Genomic DNA, 17,500 nt, shown 5'->3' on the forward strand with positions numbered 1-17,500 from the left:
CACCACCTCCAGACGCAGATCACGGCCCCAGGATGGAGAGCACGGCAGGTACACACACACAGACATGCAGGTACACATACACACACACACACACACACACAGGTAGGTACACATACACACACACACACACACACACACACAGGTAGGTACACACACACACATACACACACAGGTAGGTACACATACACACACGGACACACACACAAGGGGACGTACACAGACACACATGCTCTTATTAAAGATCCCTTCCCCTCCCTCCTTCCCCTCCCCTTTCCCTCCTCCCCTCCTTCCCCTCCCCCTACACTCCCTCCCTCCTTCCCTCCTTTCCTTCCCTGCTTCCCCTCCCTCCCTCCTTCCCTCCTTTCCTTCCCTGCTTCCTCTCCCTCCCTCCTCTCTCTCCCGCCCCTCCTTCCCTCCCTCGCACCCTTCCCTCCTTCTCCTTACACCCTAACTCACTCCCTCCTCCCTCCTTCCCCTCCCTCCTACACTCCCTCCCTCGCTCCCTTCCCTCCTTCTCCTTACACCCTAACTCCCTCCCTCCTCCCTCCAACACTCCCTCCTCCCCCTCTCTCCCTTCCCTCCTTCTCCTCCCAGTCTCCCTCAGCCCATCTTAGAGGAGGGAGGAGGGGGAGGGGGAGGTCCCTTTAAGAGACCACCAGGGCCCCGCTCCAGAAACTATAAGACAGTCACATGGGCCCCAGATGGGGAGGAGCCTAAAGAGGAAGAGGGGGTCTTGGGCAGGAAGAGGAAGTGTTGAAACGGGAAGTAGAAGAACATCGGCGGCTGCAGAGGCTGGAGAAGGCGGGGATTAAAGTTCTGCCCGCTGTGATTCGCTACGGCAGGTCAGCAGGCATGTGGCGTGTCGGCCTATGGCGTGTGGCCTAAGCTGTGACACCACTGTGGTCGGCCTATGGCGTGTGGTCTATGCTGTGACATCACTGTGGTCGGCCTATGGCGTGTGGTCTATGCTGTGACATCACTGTGGTCGGCCTATGGCGTGTGGTCTATGCTGTGACATCACTGTGGTCGGTCTATGGCGTGTGGTCTATGCTGTGACATCACTGTGGTCGGCCTATGGAATGTGGTCTAAGCTGTGACATCACTGTGCTTTTGGTGCTTTGTTTCTCTGACTAAAGTGATTAGTAATGTGGGAAGCTAGGAGAGCTGTCATTGGCTGCTGTCTGTTGTGGTCTTTAACTAGAACGATCTGTTACTGGAATGGAATGGATGGTCTTTAACTAGAACTATCTGATACTGGAATGGAATGGATGGTCATTAACTAGAACTATCTGTTACTGGAATGGAATGGATGGTCTTTAACTAGAACTATCTGTTACTGGAATGGAATGGATGGTCTTTAACTAGAACTATCTGTTACTGGAATGGAATGGATGGTCTTTAACTAGAACTATCTGTTACTGGAATGGAATGGATGGTCATTAACTAGAACTATCTGTTACTGGAATGGAATGGATGGTCTTTAACTAGAACTATCTGATACTGGAATGGATGATCTTTAACTAGAACTAACTGTTACTGGAATGGATGGTCTTTAACTAGAACTATCTGTTACTGGAATGGAATGGATGGTCTTTAACTAGAACTATCTGTTACTGGAATGGATGGTCTTTAACTAGAACTATCTGTTACTGGAATGGATGGTCTTTAACTAGAACTAACTGTTACTGGAATGGAATGGATGGTCTTTAACTAGAACTATCTGTTACTGGAATGGATGGTCTTTAACTAGAACTATCTGTTACTGGAATGGATGGTCTTTAACTAGAACTATCTGTTAATGGAATGGATGGTCTTTAACTAGAACTATCTGTTACTGGAATTGATGGTCTTTAACGAGAACTAACTGTTACTGGAGTGGATGGTCTTTATCTAGAACTATCTGTTACTGGAATGGATGGTCTTTAACTAGAACTATCTGTTACTGGAATGGATGGTCTTTAACTAGAACTATCTGTTACTGGAATGGAATGGATGGTCTTTAACTTAAACTATCTGTTACTGGAATGGAATGGATGGTCTTTAACTAGAACTATCTGTTACTGGAATGGATGGTCTTTAACTAGAACTATCTGTTACTGGAATGGATGGTCTTTAACTAGAACTATCTGTTACTGGAATGGAATGGATGGTCTTTAACTAGAACTATCTGTTACTGGAATGGATGGTCTTTAACTAGAACTATCTGTTACTGGAATGGATGGTCTTTAACTAGAACTATCTGTTACTGGAATGGATGGTCTTTAACTAGAACTATCTGTTACTGGAATGGAATGGATGGTCTTTAACTAGAACTATCTGTTACTGGAATGGATGGTCTTTAACTAGAACTATCTGTTACTGGAATGGATGGTCTTTAACTAGAACTATCTGATACTGGAATGGAATGGATGGTCATTGTAAGTCGCTCTGGATAAGAGCGTCTGCTAAATGACTTAAATGTAAATGTAATTAACTAGAACTATCTGTTACTGGAATGGATGGTCTTTAACTAGAACTATCTGTTACTGGAATGGAATGGATGGTCTTTAACTAGAACTATCTGTTTCTGAAATGGATGGTCTTTAACTAGAACTATCTGTTACTGGAATGTAATGGATGGTCTTTAACTAGAACTATCTGTTACTGGAATGGATGGATGTCTTTAACTAGAACTATCTGTTAATGGAATGGATGGTGTTTAACTAGAACTATCTGTTACTGGAATGGATGGTCTTTAACTAGAACTATCTGTTACTGGAATGGATGGTCTTTAACTAGAACTATCTGATACTGGAATGGAATGGATGGTCATTAACTAGAACTATCTGTTACTGGAATGGATTGTCTTTAACTTGAACTATCTGTTACTGGAATGGAATGGATGGTCTTTAACTAGAACTATCTGTTTCTGGAATGGATGGTCTTTAACTAGAACTATCTGTTACTGGAATGGAATGGATGGCCTTTAACTAGAACTATCTGTTACTGGAATGGATGGTGTTTAACTAGAACTATCTGTTACTGGAATGGAAGGTCTTTAACTAGAACTATCTGTTACTGGAATGGAACTGGAATGGAATGGATGGTCTTTAACTCTTTAACTAGAACTATCTGTTACTGGAATGGATGGTCTTTAACTAGAACTATCTGTTACTGGAATGGATGGATGGTCTTTAACTAGAACTATCTGTTACTGGAATGGAATGGATGGTCTTTAACTAGAACTATCTGTTACTGGAATGGATGGTCTTTAACTGGTTACTGGAATGGATGGTCTTTAACTAGAACTATCTGTTACTGGAATGGAATGGATGGTCTTTAACTAGAACTATCTGTTACTGGAATGGAATGGATGGTCTTTAACTAGAACTATCTGTTACTGGAATGGAATGGATGGTCTTTAACTAGAACTATCTGTTACTGGAATGGATGGTCTTTAACTAGAACTATCTGTTACTGGAATGGATGGATGGTCTTTAACTAGAACTATCTGTTACTGGAATGGATGGTCTTTAACTAGAACTATCTGTTACTGGAATGGATGGTCTTTAACTAGAACTATCTGTTACTGGAATGGATGGTCTTTAACTAGAACTATCTGTTACTGGAATGGATGGATGGTCTTTAACTAGAACTATCTGTTACTGGAATGGATGGTCTTTAACTAGAACTATCTGTTACTGGAATGGATGGTCTTTAACTAGAACTATCTGTTACTGGAATGGAATGGATGGTCTTTAACTAGAACTATCTGTTACTGGAATGGATGGTCTTTAACTAGAACTATCTGTTACTGGAATGGATGGTGGTCTTTAACTAGAACTATCTGTTACTGGAATGGATGGATGGTTTTAACTAGAACTATCTGTTACTGGAATGGATGGTCTTTAAATGGATGGTCTAGAACTATCTGTTACTGGAATGGATGGTCTTTAACTAGAACTATCTGTTACTGGAATGGATGGTCTTTAACTAGAACTATCTGTTACTGGAATGGAATGGATGGTCTTTAACTAGAACTATCTGTTACTGGAATGGAATGGATGGTCTTTAACTAGAACTATCTGTTACTGGAATGGATGGTCTTTAACTAGAACTATCTGTTACTGGAATGGATGGTCTTTAACTAGAACTATCTGTTACTGGAATGGAATGGATGGTCTTTAACTAGAACTATCTGTTACTGGAATGGATGGTCTTTAACTAGAACTATCTGTTACTGGAATGGATGGTCTTTAACTAGAACTATCTGTTACTGGAATGGATGGTCTTTAACTAGAACTATCTGTTACTGGAATGGAATGGATGGTCTTTAACTAGAACTATCTGTTACTGGAATGGATGGTCTTTAACTAGAACTATCTGTTACTGGAGTGGATGGTCTTTAACTAGAACTATCTGTTACTGGAATGGAATGGATGGTCTTTAACTAGAACTATCTGTTACTGGAATGGATGGATGTCTTTAACTAAATGTTACTGGAATGGATGGTAACTAGAACTATCTGTTAAATGGATGGTCTTTAACTAGAACTATCTGTTACTGGAATGGATGGTCTTTAACTAGAACTATCTGTTACTGGAATGGAATGGATGGTCTTTAACTAGAACTATCTGTTACTGGAATGGATGGTCTTTAACTAGAACTATCTGTTACTGGAATGGATGGTCTTTAACTAGAACTATCTGTTACTGGAATGGAATGGATGGTCTTTAATAGAACTATCTGTTACTGGAATGGAATGGATGGTCTTTAACTAGAACTATCTGTTACTGGAATGGATGGTCTTTAACTAGAACTATCTGTTACTGGAATGGAATGGATGGTCTTTAACTAGAACTATCTGTTACTGGAATGGATGGTCTTTAACTAGAACTATCTGTTACTGGAATGGAATGGATGGTCTTTAACTAGAACTATCTGTTACTGGAATGGATGGTCTTTAACTAGAACTATCTGTTACTGGAATGGAATGGTCTTTAACTAGAACTATCTGTTACTGGAATGGAATGGATGGTCTTTAACTAGAACTATCTGTTACTGGAATGGATGGTCTTTAACTAGAACTATCTGTTACTGGAGGAATGGATGGTCTTTAACTAGAACTATCTGTTACTGGAATGGAATGGATGGTCTTTAACTAGAACTATCTGTTACTGGAATGGATGGTCTTTAACTAGAACTATCTGTTACTGGAATGGATGGTCTTTAACTAGAACTATCTGTTACTGGAATGGAATGGATGGTCTTTAACTAGAACTATCTGTTACTGGAATGGAATGGATGGTCTTTAACTAGAACTAACTGTTACTGGAATGGAATGGATGGTCTTTAACTAGAACTATCTGTTACTGAAATGGATGGTCTTTAACTAGAACTAACTGTTACTGGAATGGAATGGATGGTCTTTAACTAGAACTATCTGTTACTGGAATGGATGGTCTTTAACTAGAACTATCTAGAACTATCTGTTACTGGAATAGATGGTCTTTAACTAGAACTATCTGTTACTGGAATGGAATGGATGGTCTTTTACTAGAACTATATGTTACTGGAATGGAATGGATGGTGTTTAACTAGAACTATCTGTTACTGGAATGGATGGTGTTTAACTAGAACTAACTGTTACTGGAATGGATGGTCTTTAACTAGAACCATCTGTTACTGGAATGGATGGTCTTTAACTAGAACCAACTGTTACTGGAATGGATGGTCTTTAACTAGAACTAACTGTTACTGGAATGGATGGTCTTTAACTAGAACTATCTGTTACTGGAATGGAATGGATGGTCTTTAACTAGAACTATCTGTTACTGGAATGGAATGGATGGTCTTTAACTAGAACTATCTGAACTGAAATGGATGGTGAACTTTTACTGGAATGGATGGATGGTCTTTAGAACTATCTGTTACTGGAATGGAATGGATGGTCTTTAACTAGAACTATCTGTTACTGGAATGGATGGTCTTTAACTAGAACTATCTGTTACTGGAATGGAATGGATGGTCTTTAACTAGAACTATCTGTTACTGGAATGGATGGTCTTTAACTAGAACTATCTGTTACTGGAATGGATGGTGTTTAACTAGAACTATCTGTTACTGGAATGGAATGGATGGTGTTTAACTAGAACTATCTGTTACTGGAATGGATGGTGTTTAACTAGAACTATCTGTTACTGGAATGGAATGGATGGTGTTTAACTAGAACTATCTGTTACTGGAACGGATGGTCTTTAACTAGAACTATCTGTTACTGGAATGGAATGGATGGTCTTTAACTAGAACTAACTGTTACTGGAATGGATGGTGTTTAACTAGAACTATCTGTTACTGGAATGGAACGGATGGTCTTTAACTAGAACTATCTGTTACTGGAATGGAATGGATGGTCTTTAACTAGAACTATCTGTTACTGGAATGGATGGTCTTTAACTAGAACTATCTGTTACTGGAATGGAATGGATGGTCTTTAACTATAACTAACTGTTACTGGAATGGAATGGATGGTGTTTAACTAGAACTATCTGTTACTGGAATGTAATGGATGGTGTTTAACTAGAACTATCTGTTAACGGAATGGAATGGATGGTCTTTAACTAGAACTATCTGTTACTGGAATGGAACGGATGGTCTTTAACTAGAACTATCTGTTACTGGAATGGATGGTGTTGAACTAGAACTATCTGTTACTGGAATGGAATGGATGGTGTTTAACTAGAACTATCTGTTACTGGAATGGATGGTCTTTAACTAGAACTATCTGTTACTGGAATGGATGGTGTTTAACTAGAACTATCTGTTACTGGAATGGAATGGATGGTGTTTAACTAGAACTATCTGTTACTGGAATGGAATGGATGGTCTTTAACGAGAACTATCTGTTACTGGAATGGATGGTCTTTAACTAGAACTATCTGTTACTGGAATGGAATGGATGGTGTTTAACTAGAACTATCTGTTACTGGAATGGAATGGATGGTCTTTAACTAGAACTATCTGTTACCGGAATGGAATGGATGGTCTTTAACTAGAACTATCTGTTACTGGAATGGATGGTGTTTAACTAGAACTATCTGTTACTGGAATGGAATGGATGGTCTTTAACTAGAACTATCTGTTAACGGAATGGATGGAGGATGATGTGTGGAGCTGAATAGAATGGCTGTGTTTGAGCTGTGTGTGTCTGTTCGTGTGTAATGCTGTGTGTGTGTGTTTGACGGACACTAACAGCACAGACTTCGCAGAGCATGGCATCATGGGAGTTGTAACGTTGCTATGCCAACCCCGTCTCCAGACCGGCGCCCCGTCTGGAGCAACAGGAAGTTAAGTCACCATCCCCTGACATCATCCTGCGTCGCCATAATGACTTCCTGACCAACCAGAAGGCTGCGTGGGACTCTGACTCTGAGGGTGAAGAGGGGGGGAGGAGGGGTGAGGAGGGCTCCTGACGTCCGTAGAGATGACCTGGCCTCCCGACGCGCCCCACGCCCCCGCTGCTCCCAGAGCGTACCAGTACATCCCCCCACCTGCCTGCAGTCTACGGGACAGAGAACTCTGGGAGGACATCAGACGGCCTCACACACTGCTCTGATGGACAGGATGGAGCTGGAGACAAGGTTAGGGAGGGGAAGGGGAGGGTTAGGAGGAGGTAGCAGGGAGAGAGGGAGGTAGGGGAGGGAGAGAGGAAGAGAGGAGGGAGAGAGAGGTAAGGAGAGAGAGAGAGAGAAGAGAGGGAGGAGGGAGGGGGAGGGGGGAGGGAGGGAGTAAGGGGGAGGGAGGGACAGAGAGAGAGGGGGAGGGAGGGACAGAGAGAGGGGGAGGGGGAAGGGGGAGGGAGGGACAGGAAGGGGAGGGAGGGACAGAGAGAGAGGGAGGGACGAGGGAGGACGGAGGGACCAAGGTGGGAAGGAGTAGAGGGAGGGATGGATGGAGGAAAAGAGTGGGGGAGAGGGGGGAAGCAGGTAAATTGAGAGAGGTAGGGGGAGGGAGGGAGGTAAGGAGAGAGAGAGGGAGGGAGGAGGGGAGGGAGGGAGGGACAGAGAGAGAGGGGAGGGGGAGGGGAGGGAGAGAAGGAGAGAGAGAGGGAGGGAGGAGGGGGAGGGGAGGGAGGTCAGGAGAGAGAGAGGGGGGAGGGGGAGGGAGGTCAGGAGAGAGGGAGGGAGAGAGAGGGGGGGGAGAGGAGGGTAGGGAGGAGAGGGGAGGGGGAGGGGAGGGAGGGTAAGGAGAGAGAGGGGGGGGAGGGGAGGGAGGTAAGGAGAGAGAGAGGGGAGGGGGGGAGGGGAGGGAGGGAGGAGAGGGGAGAGGGGAGGGGAGGGAGGTAAGGAGAGAGAGAGGGGGGGGGGGAGGGAGGGAGGTAAGGAGAGAGAGGGAGAGGAAGGGGAGGGAGGGACAGAGAGAGAGGGAGAGGGGAGGGGAGGGGGAGGTAAGGAGAGAGAGAGGGGAGAGAGGGGAGGGGAGGGACAGAGAGAGAGGGGGAGGGGAGGGGAGGGGGAGGTAAGGAGAGAGAGAGGGGAGGGGAGGGGAGGGAGGTAAGGAGAGAGAGAGGGGGAGGGGAGGGGGAGGGAGGTAAGGAGAGAGAGGGGAGGGAAGGGGAGGGAGGTAAGGAGAGGGGGAGGGAGGGGAGGGGAGGGAGGGAGGGAGGGGGGGAGGTAAGGAGAGAGAGAGGGAGAGGGAAGGGGAGGGAGGGAGGAGGAGAGAGGGGAGAGAGGGGAGGGGGAGGGAGGAGAGGGACAGAGAGAGTGGAATTCCTTTCATACTGTTTCTCCTTTCTTACTTTGACTTCCTGTTTTTTGACATCAGACTCCTTCCTTCCTGTTTTCTCTCCTCATTGGCTGTTGTTGTGGTCATGTGAATGTGCGTTCCAATGCCGTGTTTTCTGAGCACCGTGTGCTTGTGTTTCTGCGTGTGTGTTGTTGCTGCTGCATATTCCTCTGTGATTGGTTAGTGCGAAAGAGGCAGTGTGTGACATCATCACACGCAGAGACAACCCCTTCCTTAGCCCAGCCTCCCAGCGAGAGGAAGAGGAGGAGGAGGAGGGTAGAGGTGTTAAGGTCCCATTACCCAATAAGACGAAAGATGACCTCGCTAGAAGGAGGGGACATAATAGGTCACGCCCATCTCACAGAGACGGACCAATGAGCTTCGTCCATGCCTCCATCACCCAGTCAGATCTGGAGAAATGGGAGAGACTCAAGATGTCTGAACCCAGGTTTCTAACACACAAACACACACACACACATTCACGCACACACACACACATTCACGCACACACACACACACACACACACACACACACACACACACACACACACACACACACACACACACACACACACACACACACACACACACACACACACACACATGGATGGGGTCAGGAGAGTTTTTAGCTTAGCAACCGTAACCAGGAAAACCTTGCTGTTTGCTGAGAGAGAAAAAAGTGTCCTAGTGTGTGTGTGTGTGTGTGTGTGTGTGTGTGTGTGTGTGTAGTGAGTCTAGCCCCTCCCCTGTGTGTCAGGCATGTCTGGAGAAAGGTTCCGGAAACCCTGACATCATCTCTATGGCGAAGGGGGCAGTGCGAGGTTGTTCTAAGGTTGTGACCTTTGGCGGAGTGACAGAGCTGGAGGAACAGCCAATCAGCTCTTCCCGGGAAGGGGAGGAGTCTCAGTTGTTACGGCAACTGCTGGCCAAGGCAACCGTTGCCATGCCGATCATCGCGCTGGCCTCCGAGCTCTCCGAGCAGCAGGATAGGTACGACCCTGAACAGGACATGCTGCATCTGGTTTGATCTGGTTTGAACTGGTCTGAACTGGTCTGAAACTGGTGTGATCTTGTTCTGGGCTTGGCTGAACTGGGTTAAACCAGACTACTTACAAAGTAACATGTTTGCTACAAACGGAAGCCTGGTTTAACTTAGAACCAACCAGGCTACAATCAGACCAGAACCAGACTAGAACCAGACTAGTACCAGACTAGAACCAGACTAGAACCAGAACCAAATCAAAATCAAATCAAATTTATTTATATAGCCTTTCGTACATCAGCTGATATCTCAAAGTGCTCAAAGCCTAAAACCCCAAACAGCAAGCAAATGCAGGTGTAGAAGCACGGTGGCTAGGAAAATCTCCCTAGAAAGGCCAAAACCTAGGAAGAAACCTAGAGAGGAACCAGGCTATGTGGGGTGGCCAGTCCTCTTCTGGCTGTGCCGGGTGGAGATTATAACAGAACATGGCCAAGATGTTCAAATGTTCATAAATGACCAGCATGGTCCAATAATAATAAGGCAGAACAGTTGAAACTGGAGCAGCAGCACGGCCAGGTGGACTGGGGACAGCAAGGAGTCATCATGTCAGGTAGTCCTGAGGCATGGTCCTAGGGCTCAGGTCCTCCGAGAGAGAGAAAAAGAGAGAATTAGAGAGAGCACACTTAAATTCACACAGGACACCGAATAGGACAGGAGAAGTACTCCAGATATAACAAACTGACCCTAGCCCCCCGACACATAAACTACTGCAGCATAAATACTGGAGGCTGAGACAGGAGGGGTCAGGAGACACTGTGGCCTCATCCGAGGACACCCCCGGACAGGGCCAAACAGGAAGGATATAACCCCACCCACTTTGCCAAAGCACAGCCCCCACACCACTAGAGTGATATCTTCAACCACCAACTTGCCATCATGAGACAAGGCCGAGTATAGCCCACAAAGATCTCCGCCACGGCACAACCCTAGGGGGGGGGCGCCAACCCAGACAGTAAGATCGCATCAGTGACTCAACCCACTCAAGTGACGCACCCCTCCCAGGGACGGTATGAAAGAGCCCTAGTAAGCCAGTGACTCAGCCCCTGTAATAGGGTTAGAGGCAGAGAATCCCAGTGGAAAGAGGGGAACCGGCCAGGCAGAGACAGCAAGGGCGGTTCGTTGCTCCAGAGCCTTTCCGTTCACCTTCCCACTCCTGGGCCAGACTACACTCAATTATATGACCCACTGAAGAGATGAGTCTTCAGTAAAGACTTAAAGGTTGAGACCGAGTCTGTGTCTCTGACATGGGTAGGCAGATCATTCCATAAAAATGGAGCTCTATGGGAGAAAGCCCTGCCTCCAGCTGTTTGCTTAGAAATTCTAGGGACAATTAGGAGGCCTGCGTCTTGTGACCATAGCGTACGTGTAGGTATGTACGGCAGGACCAAATCAGAGAGATAGGTAGGAGCAAGCCCATGTAATGCTTTGTAGGTTAGCAGTAAAACCTTAAAATCAGCCCTTGCCTTGACAGGAAGCCAGTGTAGGGAGGCTAGCACTGGAGTTATATGATCAAATTTTTTGGTTCTAGTCAGGATTCTAGCAGCCGTATTTAGCACTAACTGAAGTTTATCTAGTGCTTTATCCGGGTAGCCGGAAAGTAGAGCATTGCGGTAGTCTAACCTAGAAGTGACAAAAGCATGGATTAATTTTTCTGCATCATTTTTGGACAGAAAGTTTCTGATTTTTGCAATGTTAGGTAGATGGAAAAAAGCTGTCCTTAAAAACGGTCTTGATATGTTCTTCAAAGAGATCAGGGTCCAGACTAATGCCGAGGTCCTTCACAGTTTTATTTGAGACAACTGTACAACCATTAAGATTAATTGTCAGATTCAACAGAAGATCTCTTAGTTTCTTGGGACCGAGAACAAGCATCTCTGTTTTGTCCGAGTTTAAAGTAGAAAGTTTGAGGCCTTTCACTTCCTTATGTCTGAAACACATGCTTCTAGCGAGGGCAATTTTGGGGCTTCACCATGTTTCATTGAAATGTACAGCTGTGTGTCATCCGCAAAGCAGTGAAAGTTAATATTGTGTTTTCGAATGACATCCCCAAGAGGTAAAATATATAGTGAAAACAATAGTGGTCCTAAAACGGAACCTTGAGGAACACCGAAATTTACAGTTGATTTGTCAGAGGACAAACCATTCACAGAGACAAACTGATATCTTTCCAACAGATAAGATCTAAACCAGGCCAGAACTTGTCCGTGTAGACCAATTTGAGTTTCCAATCTCTCCAAAAGAATGTGGTGATCAATGGTATCAAAAGCAGCACTAAGGTCTAGGAGCACGAGGACAGATGCAGAGCCTCGGTCTAATGCCATTAAAAGGTCATTTACCACCTTCACAAGTGCAGTCTCAGTGCTATGATGGGGTCTAAAACCAGACTGAAGCATTTCGTATACATTGTTTGTCTTCAGGAAGGCAGTGAGTTGCTGCGCAACAGCCTTTTCTAAATATTTGAGAGGAATGGAAGATTCGATATAGGCCGATAGTTTTTTATATTTTCTGGGTCAAGGTTTGGCTTTTTCAAGAGAGGCTTTATAACCAGACTAGTACCAGACTAGAACCAGACTAGGCTAGAACCAGACTAGAACCAGACTAGAACAGTACCAGACTAGTACCAGACTAGGCTAGAACCAGACTAGAACAGAACCAGACTAGAACCAGACTAGAACAGAACCAGGCTAGAACCAGACTAGAACCAGCCTAGAACAGAACCAGGCAAGAACCAATCTGAAACAGGGCCAAATGGGTTGTTGCGGGTAGTGGTGGGTTGTAATGCTAAGGACTGTGCTGCTCTGTCTGCTAGGCCTTGGTGTGTCTGGCTGTGGCGCTGGCCTGGACTGGCCCTGGCTACATCAGTGGGTACTCTGGTACTCTTTTTAAAAATGTTGTCGAATCTGGTAGAACTAGTGCCTCTAACATTGTCCCCTGGTAGAACTGGTGCCTGTAACATTGTCCCTGTAACATTGTCCCCTGGTGGAACTGGGGCCTGTAACATTGTCCCCTGGTAGAACTGGTGTCTGTAACATTGTCCCCTGTAACATTGTCTCCTGGTAGAACTGGTGCCTGTCCCCTGTAACATTGTCCCTGGTAGAACTGGTGCCTGTAACATTGTCCCCTGGTAGAACTGGTGCCTGTAACATTGTCCCCTGGTAGAACTGGTGCCTGTAACTTTGTCCCCTGGGAGAACTGGTGCCTGTAACATTGTCCCCTGGTAGAACTGGTGCCTGTAACATTGTCCTCTGGTAGAACTGGTGCCTGTAACATTGTCCTCTGGTAGAACTGGTGCCTGTAACATTGTCCCCTGGTAGAACTGGTGCCTGTAACATTGTCCCCTGATAGAACTGGTGCCTGTAACATTGTCCCCTGGTAGAACTGGTGCCTGTAACATTGTCTCCTGGTAGAACTGGTGCCTGTAACATTGTCCCCTGTAACATTGTCCCCTGGTAGAACTGGTGCCTGTAACATTGTCCCCTGTAACATTGTCCCCTGGTAGTACTGGTGCCTGTAACATTGTCCCCTGGTAGAACTGGTGCCTGTAACATTGTCCCCTGGTAGAACTGGTGCCTGTAACATTGTCTCCTGGTAGAACTGGTGCCTGTAACATTGTCCCCTGTAACATTGTCCCCTGGTAGAACTGGTGCCTGTAACATTGTCCCCTGTAACATTGTCCCCTGGTAGAACTGGTGCCTGTAACATTGTCCCCTGATAGAACTGGTGCCTGTAACATTGTCCCCTGGTATAACTGGTGCCTGTAACATTGTCCCCTGGTAGAACTGGTGCCTGTAGCATTGTCTCCTGGTAGAACTGGTGCCTGTAACATTGTCCTCTGGTAGAACTTGTGCCTGTAACATTGTCCCCTGGTAGAATTGGTGCCTGTAGCATTGTCTCCTGGTAGAACTGGTGCCTGTAACATTGTCCCCTGGTAGAACTGGTGCCTGTAACATTGTCCCCTGGTAGAACTGGTGCCTGTAACATTGTCCCCTGGTAGAACAGGTGCCTGTAACATTGTCCCCTGTAACATTGTCCCCTGGTAGAACTGGTGCCTGTAACATTGTCCCCTGATAGAACTTGTGCCTGTAACATTGTCCCCTGGTAGAATTGGTGCCTGTAGCATTGTCTCCTGGTAGAACTGGTGCCTGTAACATTGTCCCCTGGTAGAACTGGTGCCTGTAACATTGTCCCCTGGTAGAACTGGTGCCTGTAACATTGTCCCCTGGTAGAACTGGTGCCTGTGACATTGTCCTCTGTAACATTGTCCCCTGGTAGAACTGGTGCCTGTAACATTGTCCCCTGGTAGAACAGGTGCCTGTAACATTGTCCCCTGGTAGAACTGGTGCCTGTAACATTGTCCCCTGGTAGAACTGGTGCCTGTAACATTGTCCCCTGGTAGAACTGGTGCCTGTAACATTGTCCCCTGATAGAACTGGTGCCTGTAACATTGTCCCCTGGTAGAACTGGTGCCTGTAGCATTGTCTCCTGGTAGAACTGGTGCCTGTAACATTGTCCCCTGGTAGAACTGGTGCCTGTAACTTTGTCCCCTGGTAGAACTGGTGCCTGTAACATTGTCCCCTGGTAGAACTGGTGCCTGTAACATTGTCCCCTGGTAGAACTGGTGCCTGTAACATTGTCCCCTGTAACATTGTCCCCTGGTAGAACAGGTGCCTGTAACATTGTCCCCTGTAACATTGTCCCCTGGTAGAACTGGTGCCTGTAACATTGTCCCCTGATAGAACTGGTGCCTGTAACATTGTCCCCTGATAGAACTGGTGCCTGTAACATTGTCCCCTGGTAGAACTGGTGCCTGTAACATTGTCCCCTGGTAGAACTGGTGCCTGTAACATTGTCCCCTGGTATAACTGGTGCCTGTAACATTGTCCCCTGGTAGAACTGGTGCCTGTAGCATTGTCTCCTGGTAGAACTGGTGCCTGTAACATTGTCCCCTGGTAGAACTGGTGCCTGTAACATTGTCCCCTGGTAGAACTGGTGCCTGTAACATTGTCCCCTGATAGAACTGGTGCCTGTAACATTGTCCCCTGGTATAACTGGTGCCTGTAACATTGTCCCCTGGTAGAACTGGTGCCTGTAACATTGTCCCCTGGTAGAACTGGTGCCTGTAACATTGTCCCCTGGTATAACTGGTGCCTGTAACATTGTCCCCTGGTAGAACTGGTGCCTGTAGCATTGTCTCCTGGTAGAACTGGTGCCTGTAACATTGTCCCCTGTAACATTGTCCCCTGGTAGAACTGGTGCCTGTAACATTGTCTCCTGGTAGAACTGGTGCCTGTAACATTGTCCCCTGTAACATTGTCCCCTGGTAGAACTGGTGCCTGTAACATTGTCTCCTGGTAGAACTGGTGCCTGTAACATTGTCCCCTGTAACATTGTCCCCTGGTAGAACTGGTGCCTGTAACATTGTCTCCTGGTAGAACTGGTGCCTGTAACATTGTCCCCTGTAACATTGTCCCCTGATAGAACAGGTGCCTGTAACATTGTCCCCTGGTAGAATTGGTGCCTGTAACATTGTCCCCTGTAACATTGTCCCCTGGTAGAACTGGTGCCTGTAGCATTGTCTCCTGGTAGAACTGGTGCCTGTAACATTGTCCCCTGGTAGAACTGGGGCCTGTAACATTGTCCCCTGGTAGAACTGGTGCCTGTAACATTGTCCCCTGGTAGAACTGGTGCCTGTAACATTGTCCCCTGGTAGAACTGGTGCCTCTAACATTGTCCCCTGGTAGAACTGGTGCCTGTAACATTGTCCTCTGGTAGAACATGTGCCTGTAACATTGTCTCCTGGTAGAACTGGTGCCTGTAACATTGTCTCCTGGTAGAACTGGTGCCTGTAACATTGTCCCCTGGTAGAATTGGTGCCTGTAGCATTGTCTCCTGGTAGAACTGGTGCCTGTAACATTGTCCCCTGGTAGAACTGGTGCCTGTAACATTGTCCCCTGGTAGAACGAGCCCGTGATTTGGTCTCCAATTGTTTTCTGCGTCATCACGTAGGAATAACCTTCCTACTGAAGTCATTACCATTGGTTTAGACTGTGTAATTGACTACTGAGATGGAAGGCTATTCAATAAATACGTTGTTTTATCTAACATATCCAAGCAGAAATGACTCAAGATTAATTGATGTGCAACCTAATCCAGTGATGTCATGTATTTGTATTTAATATGGATCCCCATTAGTTCCTGCCAAGGCAGCAGCTACTCTTCCTGGGGTTTATTATGGATCCCCATTAGTTCCTGCCAAGGCAGCAGCTACTCTTCCTGGGGTTTATTATGGATCCCCATTAGTTCCTGCCAAGGCAGCAGCTACTCTTCCTGTGGTTTATTATGGATCCCCATTAGTTCCTGCCAAGGCAGCAGCTACTCTTCCTGGGGTTTATTATGGGTCCCCATTAGTTCCTGCCAAGGCAGCAGCTACTCTTCCTGGGGTTTATTATGGATCCCCATTAGTTCCTGCCAAGGCAGCAGCTACTCTTCCTGGGGTTTATTATGGGTCCCCATTAGTTCCTGCCAAGGCAGCAGCTACTCTTCCTGGGGTTTATTATGGATCCCCATTAGTTCCTGCCAAGGCAGCAGCTACTCTTCCTGGGGTTTAATATGGATCCCCATTAGTTCCTGCCAAGGCAGCAGCTACTCTTCCTGGGGTTTATTATGGGATACCCATTAGTTCCTGCCAAGGCAGCAGCTACTCTTCCTGGGGTTTATTGGTGATGCTTTTACTGATTAGACATAAAAGAAAATAGTTCATACATGATGGCTTGCTTTGTTATCCAACTGATCTTGTGTCTTTTCTGCCATCCTGTGAACCCCGTTCATTGCTGCTTACAGCTATATTCATTATTATCATAAGTCACTAGCTCTATGAGTAGCTGTGTGGGAAGCTACATGTGTTCTGTGTTTTATCTTAATTTGCTGCACAGGAAGTTGCCATAGAGAGATGGAAAGGCATTCTATATTTCTCTCTTCCATCTCTCCCTTTCTCTCTCTCTCTCTCTCTCTCCCTTTCTCTCTCTCTCTCTCTCTCTCTCTCTCTATCGTGCGCTCTCTCTCTCTCTCTCTCTCTCTCTCTCTCTCTCTCTCTCTCTCTCCCTTTGTTTCTCTCTCTCTCAGTCTGTGTGTATGTCAGAAGGGGATTGTTGTGTTCTTCCTGCTGCTATGGTTACAAAAGTTACACTACCTCTCTCCCCCCTTGATGACCCCACAGCCATATGGGCGGAGTAGACGCTGCACATACCCCGCCTCCCAACCCTGGCCCCTCCCCCCTGAGCCCAGAGGCTCCTCCCACCCTGTTGGAGCTAGAAGCCCGTCTGGCGCAGTACGAGCGGAGAGTGAGAGAGGAGGAGGAGTATGGAGGGAGAGATGAAAGGAAGGTTCCGGACCTTCAGAAGGATGACATGATGGCCAGGAAGACAGGCGCGTTCCCCAGGACCCACAACACCACGACAACAACATTCAACCGCTTCCTACCACTGCCGGGTTCCAAACGCCCAGCACAGGAAGTAGTCACAGACAGGAAGCTACAGCAATCCAAGGTCTCCATGGACATGCCTCAACAGCACCCCAACGTGGCAATGGTCGTCAGGCCGCCCGTTCCCAGCCATTGTAACTATGATGATGATGATGAGGATGAGGAAGAGTGCCCTGTACCAGACCTGGAGAAGGATGATATGTTGGCTCGTAGGA

General features: G+C 46.4%; 1 protein-coding gene across 1 annotated transcript in view; it reads left to right on the forward strand.

The window, feature by feature from the left end:
• The window catches only part of LOC135506629 (LIM and calponin homology domains-containing protein 1-like), a 171,309-nt gene that overhangs the window by 96,674 nt on the left and 57,135 nt on the right, over nucleotides 1-17,500 (forward strand). The window lies entirely within an intron of this gene.

This window comes from Oncorhynchus masou, chromosome 20 (assembly GCF_036934945.1).
Source record: "Oncorhynchus masou masou isolate Uvic2021 chromosome 20, UVic_Omas_1.1, whole genome shotgun sequence".
Taxonomy (NCBI): Eukaryota; Metazoa; Chordata; class Actinopteri; order Salmoniformes; family Salmonidae; genus Oncorhynchus; species Oncorhynchus masou.